Raw genomic sequence first — 19,224 nt, forward strand, 5'->3', positions numbered from 1 at the left:
TCCATCCAACTGCCCTGGCCTGCCCCTGCCTCTCCAGGCTGGGTGAACTCAAGTCCAGCTCTGAGAGGGGGGCTCTATCAGCCTCATGGCCCTCCCCTGCAAAAGTGTAACACAAAATGGAAAGAGGTCTATAAACATGCCTTGGAGACAGACCCTATGGATCCAGATAGACTTTCATGACCATATAAGCACCCGGAAGCCCCCAGCCCAGCCCTGCTCAGGGAGGACCAGTAGCCATCACTGCCCCCACTCCTCTTGCCCCTGGAGATTCACATCATCAACTTTCCAGCCCCCCAGGCTTCCCATCCAGACCCCAGCTGAACCACCAACCACTGCCCTGAGCCTCAAAAGAACACTCCTTTATTCATTTTTCCCTTTCGCTACAGATGTAGCAGAATTGGAATTGTCAAAAGAATGTTCTAAAAAGCATCACGGAAAATAAACGGAGGAAGTTTTTTAAAAGGTTGGGGTGTGGAGACTTTGACAAGAATGACCCATCCATATATGGGTTTGGGAATAAGAAGTAACTGAATGCAGGGCATGGGTATGTGAGGAGCCCAGACCCCATCTTCCCAGCGTCTATCACCACAACCCTTCAGCCTGGGGAGGAAGCCACAGGTTAGAACTCCGGGGAGGCGGTTATGTGTGACCTTGAGCAAGCTGCCAGGCCTCTCTGGACCTCAGTTTCTCCCTCTGTAAAAGGGGGATATGTGTATCCATCACACATGGTTGCTCTGGGAATTGTATGAAATCATAAATGTGAATACGTCTAGCACATAGGGGACCCTCCACAAATGTTGCCTTCCCACCAGGTTTGGCTAACACCACACCCTAGCTAGACATCATGACCGAGGTTAGGCCTTCAGGGAAGCACGTGCCATCATCATCTCTGACCTGAGGCTCTGGCACAAGACAGGATCTACCATTTTTGACCCAAACTTCCAGGCCGGCTTCACCCAGGGCTCAGATTCCAGACACAAAACATGTCCCCAAATGTTGTGTGTCCCCAAGGAGCCCAAATGAAGCCACTGCTCCTGAGGATGCCAGGTCCAGAACCTGTTCGTGAAAGACACCGTGAACTGACTGTATAGGTTCCTTGCAGGTGGCTGCCATGGGCAAGCTTTACACACAATGTTTCCCTTAATTGTCACAGCAGTCCGCCCCCCCCCCCCCCCATGTCATCACATCCATCACCATCACCATTGTATACATGGTGTTAAGTCAGTACTCAGTCCTGCAGCTAAGGAGGGGGGAGGGGTAACAGAGGGGGCAGTACTCAAACTGCAGAGTGTCTGACTCAGTGGATCTCAGCCCCTGCTGGAGAGAAGAATCATCTGGAGAGGCTTTAAAACAGACGGATCCCTGGGTCCCTTCCCGGACCTTCTGATTCTGTAGGTCTGGGTAGTCCAGGGCATCGGTATTTTAGAAGTTCCTGGGGCCATTCCAGTGTGCAGCCTGGGTGGAGACAGCTCATCCTGAGCTCAAGCAGTCCTTTCCCCTTCTGGAGGATTCCGTGCCTCCCCACCCCAGCCCACCTCACTTAAGTGCATACACACTACTGATGGGCCCCATGCCCTTCCACAGTGCCACAGACCTGCACTCAGCTTGAAGGCTTCTAGGCCCACAGGTGCTCAGGGGAAACTGAGGCTGGGGTGAACTTACTGGCAGTGGAGGCCCCACTATTTGTCTTCTGCTCTCTGCCGCCCCCTATCTATAGCAAAAAGCAGAATGTGTCGTAGTGTTCACCTATGTAACTTTCCTCCTCTGACCTGACACGTCTGGAACTTCCTGCTTCACATACCTGCCTGTAAGCCCATCCCCCACCCCCACCCCCACCCCCAGGCGAAGGTGCTGGCCTCCTCCACCCTGCTCGGTTATCAGGCGTCTGGCTTCCTGGAAAGATTCCTCTGCCTTCCCCCTGCAGCTCAGTGAGGCAAGTCCCAGGCAGCCCTTCCAGACCGTCTCTGCTCCAGGCCTGGGCAAATGCTGGCATAGTGGACAGGCCATTCCTCACCCCAGAAGGGTAAAATCCATGGCTGTGTCCTCCCTGTGGTCAAACCCAACTCACACAAGCCCAACACTGAGCTCAGGACCAAAGCCACCAAGTGTTCATTTATTTGCCTGACCCCTGGGGCAGGGGCAATTGTTCTTGAGACAGGATCTATTGTTTGCTCAGTCCTGTGCCCAGCCCTCCAGTTTCCCATCATTTCTGTTCGTTTCTAATACGAAAGAGTCTTGCCCTTGAGAGGATGTTCCTAATATCATGAGGGGTAGCTGAGGGCTAGGGGTCCCTGGAAGGGTCAGTTCTTGCCCACACTGGTCACGCATGCCTAGTTTGCTGAGTGAGGCCCCTGCAGTCACCTGGGGCTCAGGGGTGGAGGGTTCTGCCCTGAACAGGCCTCTTCCTCCCACAGGCCAAGGGCACTGTCCCAGCCTGCTCCCTTCCCAGGAGCCAAGCCCAAGGGCATAGCCTGTTGAGCCACCAGCCGCTGTAAGCACAAAGCCTAGATGCCTTTTTCTTTTCAGAGAGCAGATAGACAGAAATAGACAGGGAAAGTCAGGCAGCTCTTGGCAAGCATCAGAAGCTAAGGTATATTTTTCCTAATATAATTTTTCTATCAATTAACAAGTACTTGTGAGCAATTCCAGAACACCAGTGTGTTTGTGTGTGTGTGTGTGTGTGTGTGTGTGTGTGTGTGTGTTGAAACTCTGTAACCGAGAGGCATTCAGTGGGGTTCCTAAAGTCCTGGCCGTGGTGGTGGGTGTGTGCAAGCAAGCATGCTCACACATTTGTTTGGAGACGTGGGATGGTGCAGGGGCCAGCAAGGCCTCTGGAGCCACACTGTACAAGTTCACATCCTGCCTCTGGCCCTTGAGCCATTCTGGTGTGGCCTTAGGCCAGTGCTTACCTCTCGTGTCTCAGTTTTCCCACCTGGTAAGTGAGGCTAATCAAACAGCCGAGGGCCTTGCACAGAGGAAGTACTTAATAGACGTTAGCTATTGTTACGAACTTGGCACTCTGAAGGGACATAAAGTGAAATATTCAGTCCACCAATCTTTTTTTTTTTTTTTGTCATCAAAAGGAATGAGCCACAGTGCATGCAACCAAGTAGGTGGGTCTTCTAACAATATTGAGTGAAAAGGACTTCAAAGATTATACACAGTATAACAGGCTTTGTATAAAGCTAAAAATAAATACAGTAAGACACACTTTTTAGGAATACATATAAATGCAGTGAAACTAGATAAAAGGGAAAATAGGAGAATGATAAAGTCAGAATTAAGGAAGATGATTACCTCAGTGGGGAGACCGGGGGTGGTGGGAGGCAGGATCATGAGTTTGGACGTAAGTGTGGTCAAGTCCGTGCTTTGTTTTGGATGATGAGCTCTTGGGCGCTTATTACATTAATAAAAATAACTAACAAAACTACATAACTAAAAAGAGTAGACCATGAATGGGCCAGTAGAATGTCATGAGACAAAGACTATGATTAAGTCAGTTGTAAGCATCAACAGTATGAAAGAGGGAAAACAGGGACAAACATATTGGGACCCCACTGCAGGCTGGATACTGTCCTAGGCTCTGGGTTTACACCAGCGAATGTAATAGAAAAAAAATCCCCACCTTCTCGGAGCTCACATTCTAGTGCAGGGAGAGAGACAGTAAACACAATACACAGGGTCAGTATATGAGTGTCATGGAGAGAAACTAAGATCCGGGAGACAGGAAGCAGGTGGTCCGGGAAGGTGTCATGGAGAAAGTGACATTCAAGCAAAGTCCTGAGGAAGGGGAAGGAAGAAGCTTGTACATTTCTGAGCTTCTAGGGGACTGAGCGTCTAGGCAAAGGGAACAGTCTGGGCAAAGGTCCTGAGCCAGGAGTCCCTGAGAACTGGCCAGCTAGGCCGAAGCGGAGTGATCCCAGGGAAGGTGGGCAGATGGGTCAGGAGAGATAGTGGGGGCCTTTCAGGCTACTCTGAAGACTTTGGCTTCTACTCTGAGCAACATGGAGAGCCACTGGAAGGTTCTGAGCAAAGGAGGAAACCATCTGATACCTTTTAAAGAATCTCTCTTGGCTGCTGCCTTGAGAACGGCCTATGGGGGCTGGGGGAAGGGGGGTGGGCCTGGAGGCTGGGATAATCAGGAGGCTACTGTGGAAACCCAGGTGGGAGATGAAGCTACTAGAATCTGATAAAACAGCGGAGAAGGTGAGAAGTGGTCAAATCCCGGGTGGAATTATGACCCGGCTACCGCTCTCCTCCGAGGCTCCCAGGCTGGCAGCAAAGACCAGACACACGTCCCAAGAACCACAAAACGTCATCTACCGTAAACTCTACAGCAGTTTATGTGGAGTCCTGAAGAGCACTCCGTCAGGAGCAGGGAGTGTGCCAGCAGCTCGTCCCTGCTCCTCAGACCCCAGCTCTGGGCAACCTCTCCCCCTGGGAAGGAGGTCCTCGTGTTCTTCCCCCAAATCCTCTTGTGGTCCACCTGAACGGAAATCCTGGTCACCTGTATGGCCACCGAGGTGATGTTCCGCCCCTGGCTGGGGTCTGTCAGCTGCATGAGTTCCTCCTCATGACTAGGCTTTCCCCTGTACCCCAGCCAGGGTTCCCCCGGTGCCCTCATTACAGGCTTCAGGGTGGCTGGACTAACAGAGCCCAGCGAAGCTTTAAATCAGTGGTTCTCTGCCTTGGCTGCCCGTTGAAATCACCTAGAAAAATTGAAACATTTGCTGGTGCCTGAGTTCCACCCCCAGAGACTGCTGTAATAGGTCTGGGGTAAAGCTTGGGCACTGGCATTTTCTCAAAGCTTCCAAGGGATTCTACTAGGCAGTCAGGGCTGACAGCCACTGCTCAAGCGGCCTGCTCTGGCTTCCCTGCCCCCGTTCCTTACAGGTGTTTTGTGACGGCTAGCCTCCCTCCCCCCCTGGCTGGTGCCTCCTCCCCTGAAGTGAGGTAACCTCTGAAGGCCCGCTCGACCCCGAGGTGAGCTGAGAGCGCCCATCTAACCCACACAGTGGGCTGGGACCCAGGGCCGCCCCATGGTCCTGAGCGGGCACTCAGAACCACCCACTTCCAGGAGCCCTGGGGCTGCATCTAAGGCCAGAAAAGCCCTGCGGCTCAGATACACTTAATCAAGGCTGTGCTGGGCTGGCTCCCCTCCCCGGCTCCTCCCCATCCTTCCCCCTTTAGGACTAGAACTTGGAATGCATTTTTATTAGACTTTTCCTAGGTGAAAATGGTGCCGGGCTGGGGGTGGGGAAGCTGGATGGAGTGTGATTTACACTTACCCTGAGTCCTCACACCTCCCAAGGGCAGCTGCTCACAGAGCCTCCGGCAGATGGGGAGCACTGCACGGGCTGCTCTCTGGTCTGCCCTGGCCCGGAGCCACACCCCTGCAGAAGCGCCCCGAAATCTCAAATGGCCACAGGCCCTTTGGAAAATGGGAAGGGGAAGGTCGGTGCTGGCAAAGATGCCCCTCAGAGAAACTACTCACATGCCCCAAGCCCCATACACATCCGGTCAGGCTGCTCCTACTACATTTTCTCTCTGCTCCACCCAGCTATTGGACTCTCGTCTGCCTCTGAGTTCTAGCTCAGGCTTCGATCCTGGCTCCACCTCCAGCAAGAGAGGCCATTTTCCCTGGATACAGACTTCCTAGGCACCTGCTGGCCTTTCTAGAGAGGGTGCCCTTCGTCAGGTCAGTTTCTGATGGACTTGGTTTGCCCAGGGCCCTCCTATAAACGCTCTAGCAGGATTTCTCAGTGTTGGTGCTAGTGACATTCTGGACTTCTTTGCTGGGGATGGGGTTCCTGCTCATTGTAGGGTGTGAGGCAGTGTCCCAGGCATCTCCTCGCTGTCAGTAGCACCCCTCCCCACATCTCTGACCGTAAAAACGTCGACAGACGCCACCATATGCCCCCAGGAGAGGTGGGGGGAGGGAACAGGCAAAGTCTCCCCAGTTGAGAACCACTATGTGATGGCAATATGACCAGAACTTCTGTAGGACAAGGGCTATGCCGGTGACTTCCGACAGACTGCTCACACCAGTGACCGGTACGGAAAACCCGGCTGTGTTAGTTACTGTGTGATCTTTCTCAGGAAGCCGAACCTCTCTGGGCTTCCGTGTCCTGCTCTGTAATACAATAATAACGACCAACGTGTGCTCAGGGCTGGCCCTGTGCTAAGCACCTGGCATGGGGTTTTCTCACTTAACGTAACATTCTTCTCATCTAACCCTCAATGTTTTTCTGGAAAAGGCATCGTCCCTATGCTACAGATGAGGATACTGAGACTCAGAGATGTTAGGCAACTTGCTCAAGGACACACAGCAAGAAGGCAGGCGGTCGACGCCAGAGGCCTCAGACTTACCCACAGCTCTATGCTCCCTCCCTAAATGAGGGGCTTGGGCCTGAGACTACCTCAGGAGTCCTTTGTAGTTCCACGACCGTGCCCTTCTGATGTTGCTGCTACAAAAAGAATGTTCACTGGGGGTCCTGTATTCTTTGCGCCCCCTGCCCTGCCCTCCAGGAGACAGTGCACACACACTTCCCCTCATTCGGTATGCTCCTACTGTGTTCTATGCGCTGTGCCAGGATCCAGCTGTCAGCGGGAGGTGGAATTTACCCTCTGGTGAGGACAGAGATACGAAACAGCTCGTTAGACTTTTATTTCAACTGTGATCGGGGCTAACAGGGGACCCGACCCAGCCCAGCGGGTCAGGGGAGGGACACCCTAGCTGCTCTCCGATGGGTGTGCAGGGGTGAAGCCCATGAGGCTGAGGGAAGCCAGCTCCCAGAAAGAGCCGTGGGCATTCTGCCCCAGGAGGAAAGGAACCCTGCTTGCTCTAGAAACCAAAGGGAAGAGGGTGCAGAAGAAGGCTGGTAAGGGGGGCAGGCCCTCCGAGTCCTGGCAAGAATTTCTACCTTTATCACAGAAGCAACAAGAGGCCGGCAGAGGGTGGAAATAAGGGGGTGACTTAATCAGGTGAACATGCTTACCAGAGCAACTACAGTGTGCCCCGGAAAGATCGGGGGGAGGGTGGCACGAGGAAACGCAGGGAGGCCAGTGGGCCGCGGGGCTGGTCCAGGGAAGGTGCTCTGGGCTGCGTGGCGACAGGAATGGAGAGGCATGTCAGACTCCAGGGACAGAGGGGAGCAGGTGGGGCTGAAGCTGGAGGCCCGGTGGACAGAGCCGATGGTGGTGCTAACAGGAGGAGGGTGCACAGGGTGTGAACACATTGCGTGTGAGGGTTTCTGTGCGCGACAACATTGGACTGAACGACCGATTGATCTACCAACTGATTAATGGGTAAATGGTGCCGAGACCGCTTTCCTAGGGTGAGGCTCACTGGGAGGCACCTGCCGACTCAGGATACACCCTGGGCAGGAACGGACGTACCCCAAAGAAGGCACCCAGGCAGGCAGCGAAGCCCTGGGGAAAGAGCCCACATAATGAAGCTATAAGTTATTACTACTATTACCTTATCAGATCTGACAAGATCATAGTCAAAGGTGGGGCCGCTGCAGTGTAATACAATATAAATGGGCTCTCGGGTGGCGGTTGGCTGTTGCCTTGATTCTTATTCACTCAGAAGCCAAATCACGGTGCTAACGTGAAACATGTGTGAAATATCCCTTTTTCATGCACTGGCAATGAAAGGGCTTCACAAATCTGTAGCCAAATGAATGTACTTATGAGTAATGGGAATCTGCACACGGGCACCATTTTATTACCACGTACAAGCCAGCTTCATCGAAGCTTCAATTTCACGTGAAAGAAAGCACTCCGGCCACCAGGGAGGCGAGGAAACACCAGCACAAGGCCCCTAGTTGAGAAAGTGACACGTAATTGCTGGCCAGGGCCTGAGGATTTTAAAACTGTCCTTAACACCATTTTCGGTTGCTCCTACGACCACAGCATGTCGGGATGGGAAAGGACCTCAGGCCACTCAGCTCACCTGTGCGATGAGGACAGACACTCTCGTAGCATCCCCCAGTTCATCAGTGGCAGATCTGGGACTAGAACCCATACCCTCTCACCGGTCTAGACCATGATGCTTCTACCCCTGGGTTCAGGACTCCCTGCCAACCTTTCTGGAGCTTTCACAGGTCTAGGGCTCAGGATGGAGTCTTTACTGAAACCACCAGAGCCAATGAAAGTAAAGACTATTTCCAATGTCCCAGGTTGGCAGGCAAAGGACGCTGTCCTTGGCAGATGTTTTGGTGACTATGGGATGCTAGGGAGCTGGAGACTGAGTCACCTGGATAACAAAGCGTAGAAATCTGGGAGCAAAGTCTGGTTCCCTTATCTGCTCACATATAAATGCATACTCTGCCTACTTCTAGAAGAGGATTTGGGGTGGTTTATAATGGAACGTATACACACATATAACAAAGTAGTGCAGACTGACAGCAGATTGCAGAATTGTTTTTAATAGCAAAAAAAAAAAAAAAAACTGGAAATGATCCAAGTGTCCCTCAATAGGGGGCTTGTTTTAAAAATTCCTATCCAGGAGCACCTGAGGTGGCTCAGTCGGTTAAGCGCCTGACTTCGGCTCAGGTCACAATCTCATGGTTCATGAGTTCGAGCCCAGCATCGGGCTCTGTGCTGACAACTCAGAGCCTGGAGCCTGCTTTGGATTCTGTCTCCCCCTCTGTCTTTCCCCTTCCCTGCTCATGCTCTTTGTCTGTCTCTCAAAAAGAAGTAAATATCAAAAAAAAATTTTTTAATAAATAAATAAAAATGAAAATCCCTATCCATACATCCAGTGAATACTACACAGCTATTAAAAATAAGTAAGTAAGTAAATAAATAAATAATCAAATACATAAATAAATGAGAAAGTGCTCTCCATACTAATATGGAGACATTTCAAGGATACACGTGTAAGGAAATTTAAAAAGCAAGGTATAGAATATCTAATAGGCTATATTTTGTACGGTAAGGTGGAAAACTAAAAATATATATTCAAATTTCTCCATTTTAGCATAAAGTAACAATGGAAGCATAAACCAGAAAGTTATATAAATGGTTATCTATGGGGCCAAAAGGGCTAGAGGGAGAACTCTGGGTATATGTGTCTTTGTATGTCTTTCTGATTTTTGAACTGTGTAAATGCTTTACCTATTCAGGAATTCTAATTCAGTTAAACACAAGAGGAAAGAGGAAATGGGACATAATTCCAGGTGCAAGAGCCAACAATGTCCCTTCTGCCTTCTCCCAGAAATGGATGCTACTCCTGCCTTGCCTGGGCTCCCACAGTCCTGTGGACCCAGAAGTTGGGAGGGGGATGGCAGGTCTCACCGGCCTCCAGCCTCGAAGAGGCTAGGACCGGAGGACAGATAAGCAGCCTGCTGGGGCTGGAAGCCGCCGTGGCCCGGCCTCCCTGCCTCGGCACTGGAGAGAGCGGTGAAAGCTGGGGCCCACACCAGGCCTACGCCACTCAAGGCTGCCCACATCTGGAGGGCTGTGCCCACATCTGCTCCCCGACTCAGGCCTGACTCACATTTGTCCCGGCTGCTGACATTCCGTGGTCCCAGGAGCAACCGAACCGCACTAAGCACTATGTGCACACAATTAGGCTCCTGCCTGCCCAAAGCTCCAGCCCACCGCACCCCAGGCCCTCTTCACTGTGTTCCCAGCTTGACCGTCAATGTCCCCAGTTCTGGGCAGCAGTGCCTTCGGCTAAAGACGGTGGCTCCGGTCCTAGAAACGAGCTCTCCCTTCCCAGGCTCCTCTCTGACCTGCTCCCGGAATAGGAGGGGTGGCTGACCATCAAATCAATTACAATTCACTGCCACCACCCAGATGTCCATTAGCAAAATTAATTCTAGTCTATTAATAAATTATATCCATACTATAGAAAGCCATATTATAAAAAAACAAGAGTGATGTGTAGTAGTTTTTTTTTTTTCAAGATATATTAAGTAAAAACACAAGCTGCAGAACACAATATATAGCTTGATCCCATTTGGGGGCAATCTGGATCTATTTTCCAGACCCACGGTGACAATACAGATGTAACGATGCCCTGAACTGTTGACAGTGGTTGTCTCTGAGTGGGGAGGGGGCTATCACGATTTCCTTCACTTTCTCAGTGAAACGCTTCTAATTTTTTTCTTAGATGAAGCAGTTATTATTTCTGTAATCTGAACATAGATCTCTCTCATTCATTACACACTTCATTGGGCTGGTCTGCTAAGTCAGAGGCTCAGGGCAAGACCTCCCCTCCCAACCCTGCACTTCCTGGAAGATGGCAAACGGAGGCCCAGAGAGGTCACTATTTTCTTACTTAGCATCATGCAGCAAGTGAGTTACCAGCAAAGCTGGGCTCAGAGCTCCTACCTCCCGACCAATCCCTGTGCTCTTTCCACGACACAATGTGGCCTTAAAATCAAACGAGTGCATATTTGTGGAGGGTTCGTTACATGGCCGAGAGTGGGAAACAGGGGAAATATTGGCCAAAAAAAAATAGACTTAGCACTCCAGGCCTCATTACCTGGCTGCCAGGTCCACACCACCACCTTTGACTGATGCAAGATTCCAGACGAGTGTTCATTTAAAGATGACCCATTAACTGTAAATCAAAGCCCACAGTGAGTGCTGAGTTATGAAGTGAATTAGAATAAGTGGGTAAATGGATGGCTGATCTCAGCCCCAACGGTCAGGGCTGGGGAAGATACACCCTCTGACTCAGAAAGACAACAGAGGATCAGGGTCAGGGAAGGCTTCTTTAAGGAGTGTCTCTAATAGAAAAATAGTCACCACTGTCTCCCCAGAAGCGGGGGAAATAGCAGGCTGCACATTAGTCAATTAACAAGTGCTATTAAATCTTTTGTTCCACTGGGCTCAGAAGGCCTGGCTGACTGTTATGAGGATGATGGCCTCTTCCATTCGGTCACCACTTGACAACGTAGAAAGGCTTTAACTCATCGTCCCGTTGAATCCTCTTGATGTCCTGTGGCCGGCAGTTTTTAGCCTTCATTTTTGTGTCTGAGGAAGCAGTTACCCAACTTGCTCAGGGTCACATAGGGCAGTTTCAGGGGCCGAGCTGGATGCCAGATCTGCTGGGTCTGGCCCCACGTGCTTCTCCTATATCCCCGCAGAGTGGGGCGGCGGGCCAGAAAAGTGGGTCGACCAGCCTCTGGGAAAGTGAACCAGCCAAAACGCACGAGGCAAACCAGTTTCGAGTCAGGTGCTACCTGCCTCCCTCCCAGACCACCTGCACCACGCTGTGGACACATTTTTGCCACTCTGGGAGTTCTTCGGAGTATGGTTTGCGGGTGCGCGTTTGTAGAGGTGAATACGTGACACGAATATGCACACGAATACACTTTTTAAATGTTTAACTCCTTCTACTTCTTGAATGTTTTTATATACATTGCCCACTAAACTCACTCTTCATTGTTAAGTGAGGTTCGCAGGGCGGGTAATCTAATTATTTCCATTTAGTAGATAAGGAGACCGAGGCTCAGGGTCACTTGTCAGATGTCTTGTTACTTGTCAGTGGCCGAAGAGGTAGAGATGAAAACTAAAAGTTGTTGAGGGCCCATTCTGGATCATTCTTTCTGGATCATTCCATTTCCTCCTCCCAGCCATCCTGGGAAGAAGGCATGGCTACCCCATCTTATACCAGAGGACACTGAGCCTCAGGAAGACTAAGTCACCTGCCCAAGTGCTGAGGTCAGGACTCAAGAGCAGGGCTCTCTGATCCCAAAGCTGAGGTCTGTGGTTGCTATGAAAGCCATGGCATGGGGGGAGGGGCAACTATGTGCCAGGCACTGGCTAAGTCCTTCCCCCGAATATCAGTACTAACAGGTTTCTGAGCCTTAAAACGTGCCAGGAATGGGCTGAGCTCTGCCCACGCAGACTCTTAAGGACACAGCATGTGTCCTACACGTCTCTGAATCCTTGCATGGCACAGAGCTGGCTTCCTTGTTGATTTGAAGTGCCCACCCCAGCCCTGTTCTTCTCTGGGTTCCTTTTCTTTCATTTCTGCTGTGCAGATTAAAGGGCAGCGTGGGCTCTCTGTTAACAAGTGCCCTTGACTGCTATTCACATCCCAAATAGCTGCATGCACACCCCACGAGGGGAGTCAAAGCCCCCCAGCCAGCTCTCTGCATCTCAGAAACCAGGCCAGCACTTCTGCTTAAACCACCGCTGCCCACCTTTCGCACGATTCCCACTCAGGTTGTCTTCTCTCACTGCCCGAAGGAATGATCTGAAGGTGATAAACATTTCCACGTGAAGGCTTGGGTGTTTCTGACTCATAATTTATTGCTTTGTTTCTGTGGTTTATACTTTTTTTTTTTTTTTAACTTAAAAGAGAGGGCAGGAGTGATGAGTGTGGATGGGATGAGTAATCCCAGCTCTTCTGGGCTCCGGTGGGAAGACAGAAACAAGAGGTGGAGACAGAGTGGAGGAGAGGATGGGAGTGGCTGGGAGGGCCAGGCAGGGGGAGCACTGACCCCTGTTCCGGATGGGGAGGACTTAGGCCCCCACGTGAGATAGCGCCATAATCCAAACAAGGTTTATGTGCTCAGCTGCAGAATGTGGGCGTGTGGAGGCTGGAGGCAGGGAAGTATTCCAGCTGAGTGATCCATAACCAACAAGGGGGTGGCCCGTGCAAATCTCCAGCAGCTTCGAGGCCCAGGTCAAGTGCCACGAACCAGCCAAGAGTGCTCCCATCTTCCTCTTAATTGTAACCTTTCATTTGCCCTGAGGGCTAGATGGCTTCGCTAGTCCCCATCACTGTTTATTCTCACTGCCTCCCCAGTTTTATGGTGACCTCCCCAAGGGCTGAGAGCTTGTTTTTACTACCTTTGTATCTTTGGAGCACGTGACACCCACCACAGTCCCTTCTTGAGGTGATGTGTGCCACACCCTGTATACAGAGCCACGAGCCTCCAAGCAACCATTCATGGACGGAGTTTCAGAAAGTGGCACCAAATGAAAATCACACGATTTAACCTTTGGTCTTGGGCTTTACAGCGCATATGAAGCTCTTTCCTGTTGTTGTAAATATCTGATAGGTGATACTAAGCTCAGGTTACAGAAAAGAAGACCAAGTTTAGGTGATTAACCGATGACTAGTTAGTAAACAGAAACAGCTCTGGAACCCAGGTTCCTGATCTTCGTCTGACTTTCCCTGAAGGGGCTGGAGGTTTCTCTCTCCTTTGAAGCACATAATTGAGGGCACACTGCATTGCTATAGCCCACCCTCACCCAAGATGCACAGTGTCTATCAGCATAATCAAGGCTCTGAAGAAATCTGCTTGGACTGAGTTCAGTACAGCCTTCTCCAAACTGACCTTACCTGGAACTCTTTTGCATGAGACCCCTGTGGTATCCTGCACTGGAAAACGTTCTACGGACCCACTGCTACTTTCCTAAAGGGGGACTCGCCCTCCCAGGAGAAGCTGTATGTTATGGACGAAGGAAGGCTTAAGCTGGACGAATGAAGCTCTAATGGTGAAATTTCAGGGCTCAGTCAACTAGTCAAGACATTTCTTCTTCCTCATCCTCTTCCTCCTCTCCTCCTTCTTCTCCTCATTATTATTATTATTATTATTATTATTATTATACTTTTCATTATTAAATTTTCGAAATATGCACAAATGGAAGAGCATAATAAATCCCTACTTGCCCGTCACCAATCTCCAAACCAGCTTCAACGATATGCAACAATCTGCTATTTTTGCTCCATCTTTTTTTTATCTGGATCATATTAGAGAAAATCCCAGATATCCTATTACGTCATCTGTAAATACTTCAGTACGTAATGCTGCCACAATATCACACGCCTTAAAAAAAAATTAATAATAGCTCCTGGATATCCAACATCCATCCTGGACTTAACGTCACTGATTCTCTCAGACTGGTCCATCTGTGGCAGGTAGGCCCCAAATCAGGACTCAAACCAGACCCACAGAGTGCATTTGGTTGGTGTCTCTCTTAAGACTCTTGAGACTCTAGTAATTACTCTAGTAATCTGCAATAATTTCCCCTGTACCTCCCCTTAACTCCCCCTCCTCATCCTATTGGCAAAACGGGGGCATTTGTCCTGAGGTCTTGGTCTGGCTTTGGTGATGGCAAAGCCACCTTCCATGGTGTCTTTGCGTGTTCCTCTAGTTCCTGTATAAAACGGCAGTTAGATTTACAGGCTTGAGCAGATTTAGGTTCAGCTTTACAGCAAGCAAATATCACGGGCGGTGCGTGTCCTTCCCGTGACATTACATCTGGTTGTCCAACTTTTAGCAAAGCCGATATTAACCCATGGGTTTGGACAACTTTTTGAGCAACTGGGTCTTCCCAGTGCCTCCAAAGTTATAGCACATTCTAAAATTTGGTTCTAGATACATCTCTAACACATTGAGACTTGCCCACTTTCTAGGATTTCATGGGAGAGTCTCTCCTACCGTCAACCTCCAAAATTCTTTTTTTTTCTAATTTTTTTAATGTTTACTTATTTTTGAGAGAGAGAGAGAGAGAGCAAGCGGGGGAGGGGCAGAGAGAGAGAGGGGGAGACACAGAAGTAGCTCCAGGCTCTGAGCTATGAGCACAGAGTCCGACGCGGGGCTCAAACTCGCAAACCACGAGATCATGACCTGAGTTGAAGTCTGACGCTTAACCAACTGAGCCCCCCAGGCACCCCTCAGCCTCCCAAATTCTATCAGCATACCGTTTCTTAGGCTGTCTCTGTGTGACCCTTAACCTTTCCTTTTTTTTTTTTTTTTTTTTTTTTTGAAGAAAAGACATTTTTAAATGGCCAGCCAAGCTGGGGACCCCGTGCTCCCTTCAGGACGGACCCCACCAGCAACTCTGTGGGCTCAGCTGGAATCCCAGGGTCTCAATAGCCCGTGGATTCCTCCACCCATCTCTTACAAGATGAGTCGAATCTCAAGGAGAACAAGAACACATAGTTGAATATGATAAATATGCATCCAAAATTTTTAAAAACCAAATTACACAAATCAAGCTTATTCTGAGAGGTTCATGTTACCAGGGGTCTCTAGTGCTCCAATCAGCATAATTAAATACCAAGATCTCTCTAGAATTGATTGTGGTTTGCACATTTTTTACCATCCAAGGACCATTTCAGTGGGATGATTTTAGGCTAATAAGAACCCCCAAATTAGAAACTAATTAAGGAGATGGAAAATACAAATGTATTTGTTTTTAGTCGGCACTATTTTTATCAGAGGAATCATGAAAAATTAAAATTGTTAAATACCCATATGAAGGTTGTCAGTCAAGGGCAATGTGGCTGCCTGCCTCTCCCTGCTGCAAAACTGCACGGAAGATATATCAGAAACTATTCCCTGTGTGTCCCCAGGAAGCAAGAGAGAGACTAATTTTAAAGAAAAGAGTTAGTGAGGAAAAGGGTGCTGCCGTAATACTTTCAGATCCTTGGTGGTTATGATTCAGAGTGCCTCTTACTTTTCAAATGCACGTGTACCTGGCCTCACCATAGTAGGCTTCCTCATGCCCATTTAACAGATGGGAACATTAAGGCCTGGGGAAGGTGAGGCCCAATAAACAGAGTCACCCAATGAACTTCGGGCTATGGCTGCCTCTCTGTCTAAATGTGCTTGATTTTGTGAAACCTCCTCCCCGCTGTCCTCCAAATGTGCCACGGGTCACCTCTTAAAATAGATGCTAAGTCACAGTGACACTGGTTTGGAGGATCCTTTTTGATTCGTGACAGCTTTGAGAACACGGGCCCCAGCAGAAGCAGCAGGAAGCAGGAGCCAGCTGCTCCAGGGGACAGGACCCCGTGTCTAGAGAGGCAGCAACACAGGGCCCCAGAGGCCGCCGCGGTGAGCCTCAAAGCACCGCTGACCCCGCCACCCACAATCAAGTGTTGACCCAGCCTTGAAAACACCGCTTCAGTCCCCGGGCCTGGAGACCCTCGTTTGTTCTGTAGACTATGCACGATCCCAGCGCAGCTGACACTGACACTGACCTCCACCTCCTCGTCCTGCTCCTTCCACACGAGGCCAGGGGGACATGGGGTCTTCCTGCAGACGCGCTCTTTAAACCTCCTTCCCTGTGGCAGGACTCTCACCAAACCTCACTGTTCTGCGGTGGTTGGGGGCCAGTGGCTAGAGCAGATGTCGTTCATAAAATACTCCCCACCCCTGGAAAGAGCAGCCATACTCTGTAGCAATGGGTTCCCTTGCCCTCGGAGGGAGTTATCCGTATTTTTATGGCTGGGGAAAACAGGGGGTGATAAAGTAGAGGTGGGTCTTTGTCTCAAAGGCCACAGCTGGAAGGATGGAGACGGGGACGTTGAAGGAAATACAGCTTTTGAGGTAGGATCCCTGGGGTGGGTCCCAAGATGCCTGGGATGGCTCAGGGAAGGGGTCCTGCAGAGGCCAGAAACCCTCCCTCCACTGGAACACAGCACCTTGGCGGTGTCCAAACCCGAGAGATGAAGGCCTAGGGGCCCCAACATTCCCTATGGCAGAGCTGACATTGGGGCACAAGCTGTCGGCAGAGCCTGCCTCCTCCAGAGGACCACACAGATCCGGATAAGGTGAGACCACAGACAGACACTGCCGCTGTGGGCGGGGGTCCAGGCCTCGCCTCCCTCCCCATTTTTCCTGACCTCCAAATCCTCATCGTTCTCATACAACAGACAGAACAACAGAAATGCCTGCTAGGAAACTTGCCAGACTTAGCCAACAGGGGAACGCAAATTGGTTGTCATTTGATTTAGGAAAATAACAAGGAATCCCTTCTTGACATCAAATGGCACAGAGTAATCGCTCATTATTGTATCCAGTCCTCCTGGTTACCCAGCAAGATAGAAATGATCAGTGCCAGTTTCAACAAAGCCTCTGAAGCTCAGAGAGTTTTAAGAACTGGAACCAGCAGATGCTGGGGTCCTAAGACCAGGTGGGGGGACCCATAACCAGGTTTCTGGTTCCAGAAAACAGAAGTCACCATCTAGAAAAAGTGATTCAAGACATCTCTGATTATTCAAGCTAATTTCCCCAGGGATACGTTACCATAAGAAGAGGACATAACAATAAGTCTTGTCGTTTAGCTCAAGACACACCTGGCCCCTGGGTGCCCCTTGGCAAGAAATTCCAGATTCTAGACCTGAGCTGTCCAGTACAGTAGCCACAAGCCATATGTGGCTGCTGAGCACCTGAAATGCAGCTAGTCCAAACTGAGGGGTATTTGTACGTCTCAAGTACACTCTGGACTTCAAAGACTTGGTGTGAAAAGAAGAATGTAAAGTATCTCATTAGTAATTTACATATTGATTACATGTTGAAATGATAATACTTGGGCCTTTTGAGTCAAATGAGATGCATTATTATAATTAATTTCACTTGCTTGTGTTTACCTTCTTGCTGTGGCTACTAGAAAATTTCAAATCGTGTGTGCGGCTTACATCTGGGGCTCAGGCTGTCCTAGGCAGCCCTGCGGCAGGACCCAAGTCTTGGTTTCTATACCCAGCTCACCCTGCCCCACTCCCAGGAACCGCCCTGGAAGCCGAGGAGGCAAGACGTCTCCAGGCTCTTCGCTTCTCAACACTTCCGTAAATCCCTGGCACCGCCCTTCCTGCCCTCTATCCTACTCGGTACCCGTACAGAACCCGTGGGCCCAGCAACTGCCAAAGCACTTGAACACGGTCACCATTTCTGAGTGCTTGGATCCACCTGGAACTGTATCTTCCACAGCCAGACAAATTCTGACAACCAGGTTTTCGGAGCCCATGCCTCAGACCCCGTTGGAGCAATGTGAAGCCCTGGGAATCAGGATGCGCTTCTCCCGGGCTTCTCTGCTCCCACCCCTGCCAGACTGTGAGCTCCTCCAAGAGCAGCATAATGGAAGTGAACTCAATGTATTGATCACTTATTATGGTGCCAGCTGCTGTGCTAAGTGTTTTTGCATGTTTTATTTTATTTAATGCTCCCGACCAGCCTGTGAGTGAGAAAGCATGGTCCCTGTCTTGAAGATGGGAGCCTGAGGCTCCTGGAGTCTTGGCTCTGTCCCCACTGCCATTCTTTTTCCTATGTCCCATACCCCCCCCCCCTTGGGGGCAGAGATGCCTCATACAGTTTTGCATTGCTGGCACCTAACCCAGGACACAACAGGTACTCGGCAATATTGCTAAAATAGGTTGAGAACCTTCTCATAGACCTGGTCCTTTGCCCTTTCTTGACTTGATCAGGAAGCATATTGTCGCTCCTTTCCTGAGGCCACACACATGATGAAAGTCTTCACATACTACCATGCAAGCTGAACCTTTTCTGCCCCTATCAGCTGCCCTCCAGGGTCAGCCCTGCCCAGGTCCACAGGCAAGTCTGAGATACACAGACCTCCTTCCCCGCTGAGAGGTAGGGTACGTGAATAGTGCAGCGCCAGTATCCAGAGACACAGCCCCAGGCCGCTGTGCTGGGCTATACTTGCTGGGCTCCCTGGAGCTTACCCCCCTTTTATTTCCTTATATACACAGGAGCTAAGTCCTGGGCCTGCCTGGTGCCTGTGGCTGACCCATTTCCTAGAGCTGGGCTCAGCTTTCTGAATTCCTTCCTCATCTTATTCTTTCTGCCTGATTTAGAACAAGGCCACCCAGAAGTCCTAATACTCTGCCCCTCCCCACCCCTTGGCCTGACCCTATGGATTCTGACACTGGCCCACACTGGAATGGAATTTGCCACACCTCCTTGGGCCTCCTGCCCCAGGCCATTGGTCCTTCTCCCCCCCTGCTCTGGTCAGTTTCCCAAGGCCCTAAGCTATTTTTGCTTCTGCCCTAGACTGCCGTTTTCCCCAAGGTGAAAGTTGCCAGAGTGTTACCCTGTATGACATATAGAGCAAAGACCAGCTTTGGGGTCTCCAATCCCACTGGCTCCCTGTCCTTCTAGCCTCAGAACCCCACCTTCTAGGCTCCGGAGACCTGTTGGATACTTCCTGCTTGGTTGACTTCCCAGGCTCAACTGCTTGGTTGAGATTCCCAGGGTATCTGCCAGCTCCCTCCTGTGCTCCTCAGATGTCTGCTCATGACCTTCCCCAGGGACCCTTGACATCTGCTCCTTGATCTAGCACCCTTGGAGGGATGGAGGGAGCCATAAAAATCCCCTCGTCCTTTCTTCTGCAAAAAATACCAACCCATCGCCTCACCCTATCATTGAAGAAATCTCAATCCGTCAGGAAGTCTCCCCAACCAGTGAGGTCTCCAGATCTATCCCTCATGTATCTCTGCTTCCT

General features: G+C 50.3%; 1 protein-coding gene across 3 annotated transcripts in view; it reads right to left on the reverse strand.

Moving 5' to 3' along the window:
- Positions 1-19,224, reverse strand: part of ZBTB7C (zinc finger and BTB domain containing 7C) — a 353,165-nt gene that overhangs the window by 263,683 nt on the left and 70,258 nt on the right. The window lies entirely within an intron of this gene.

Source organism: Prionailurus viverrinus, chromosome D3 (assembly GCF_022837055.1).
Source record: "Prionailurus viverrinus isolate Anna chromosome D3, UM_Priviv_1.0, whole genome shotgun sequence".
NCBI classification, from domain to species: Eukaryota; Metazoa; Chordata; class Mammalia; order Carnivora; family Felidae; genus Prionailurus; species Prionailurus viverrinus.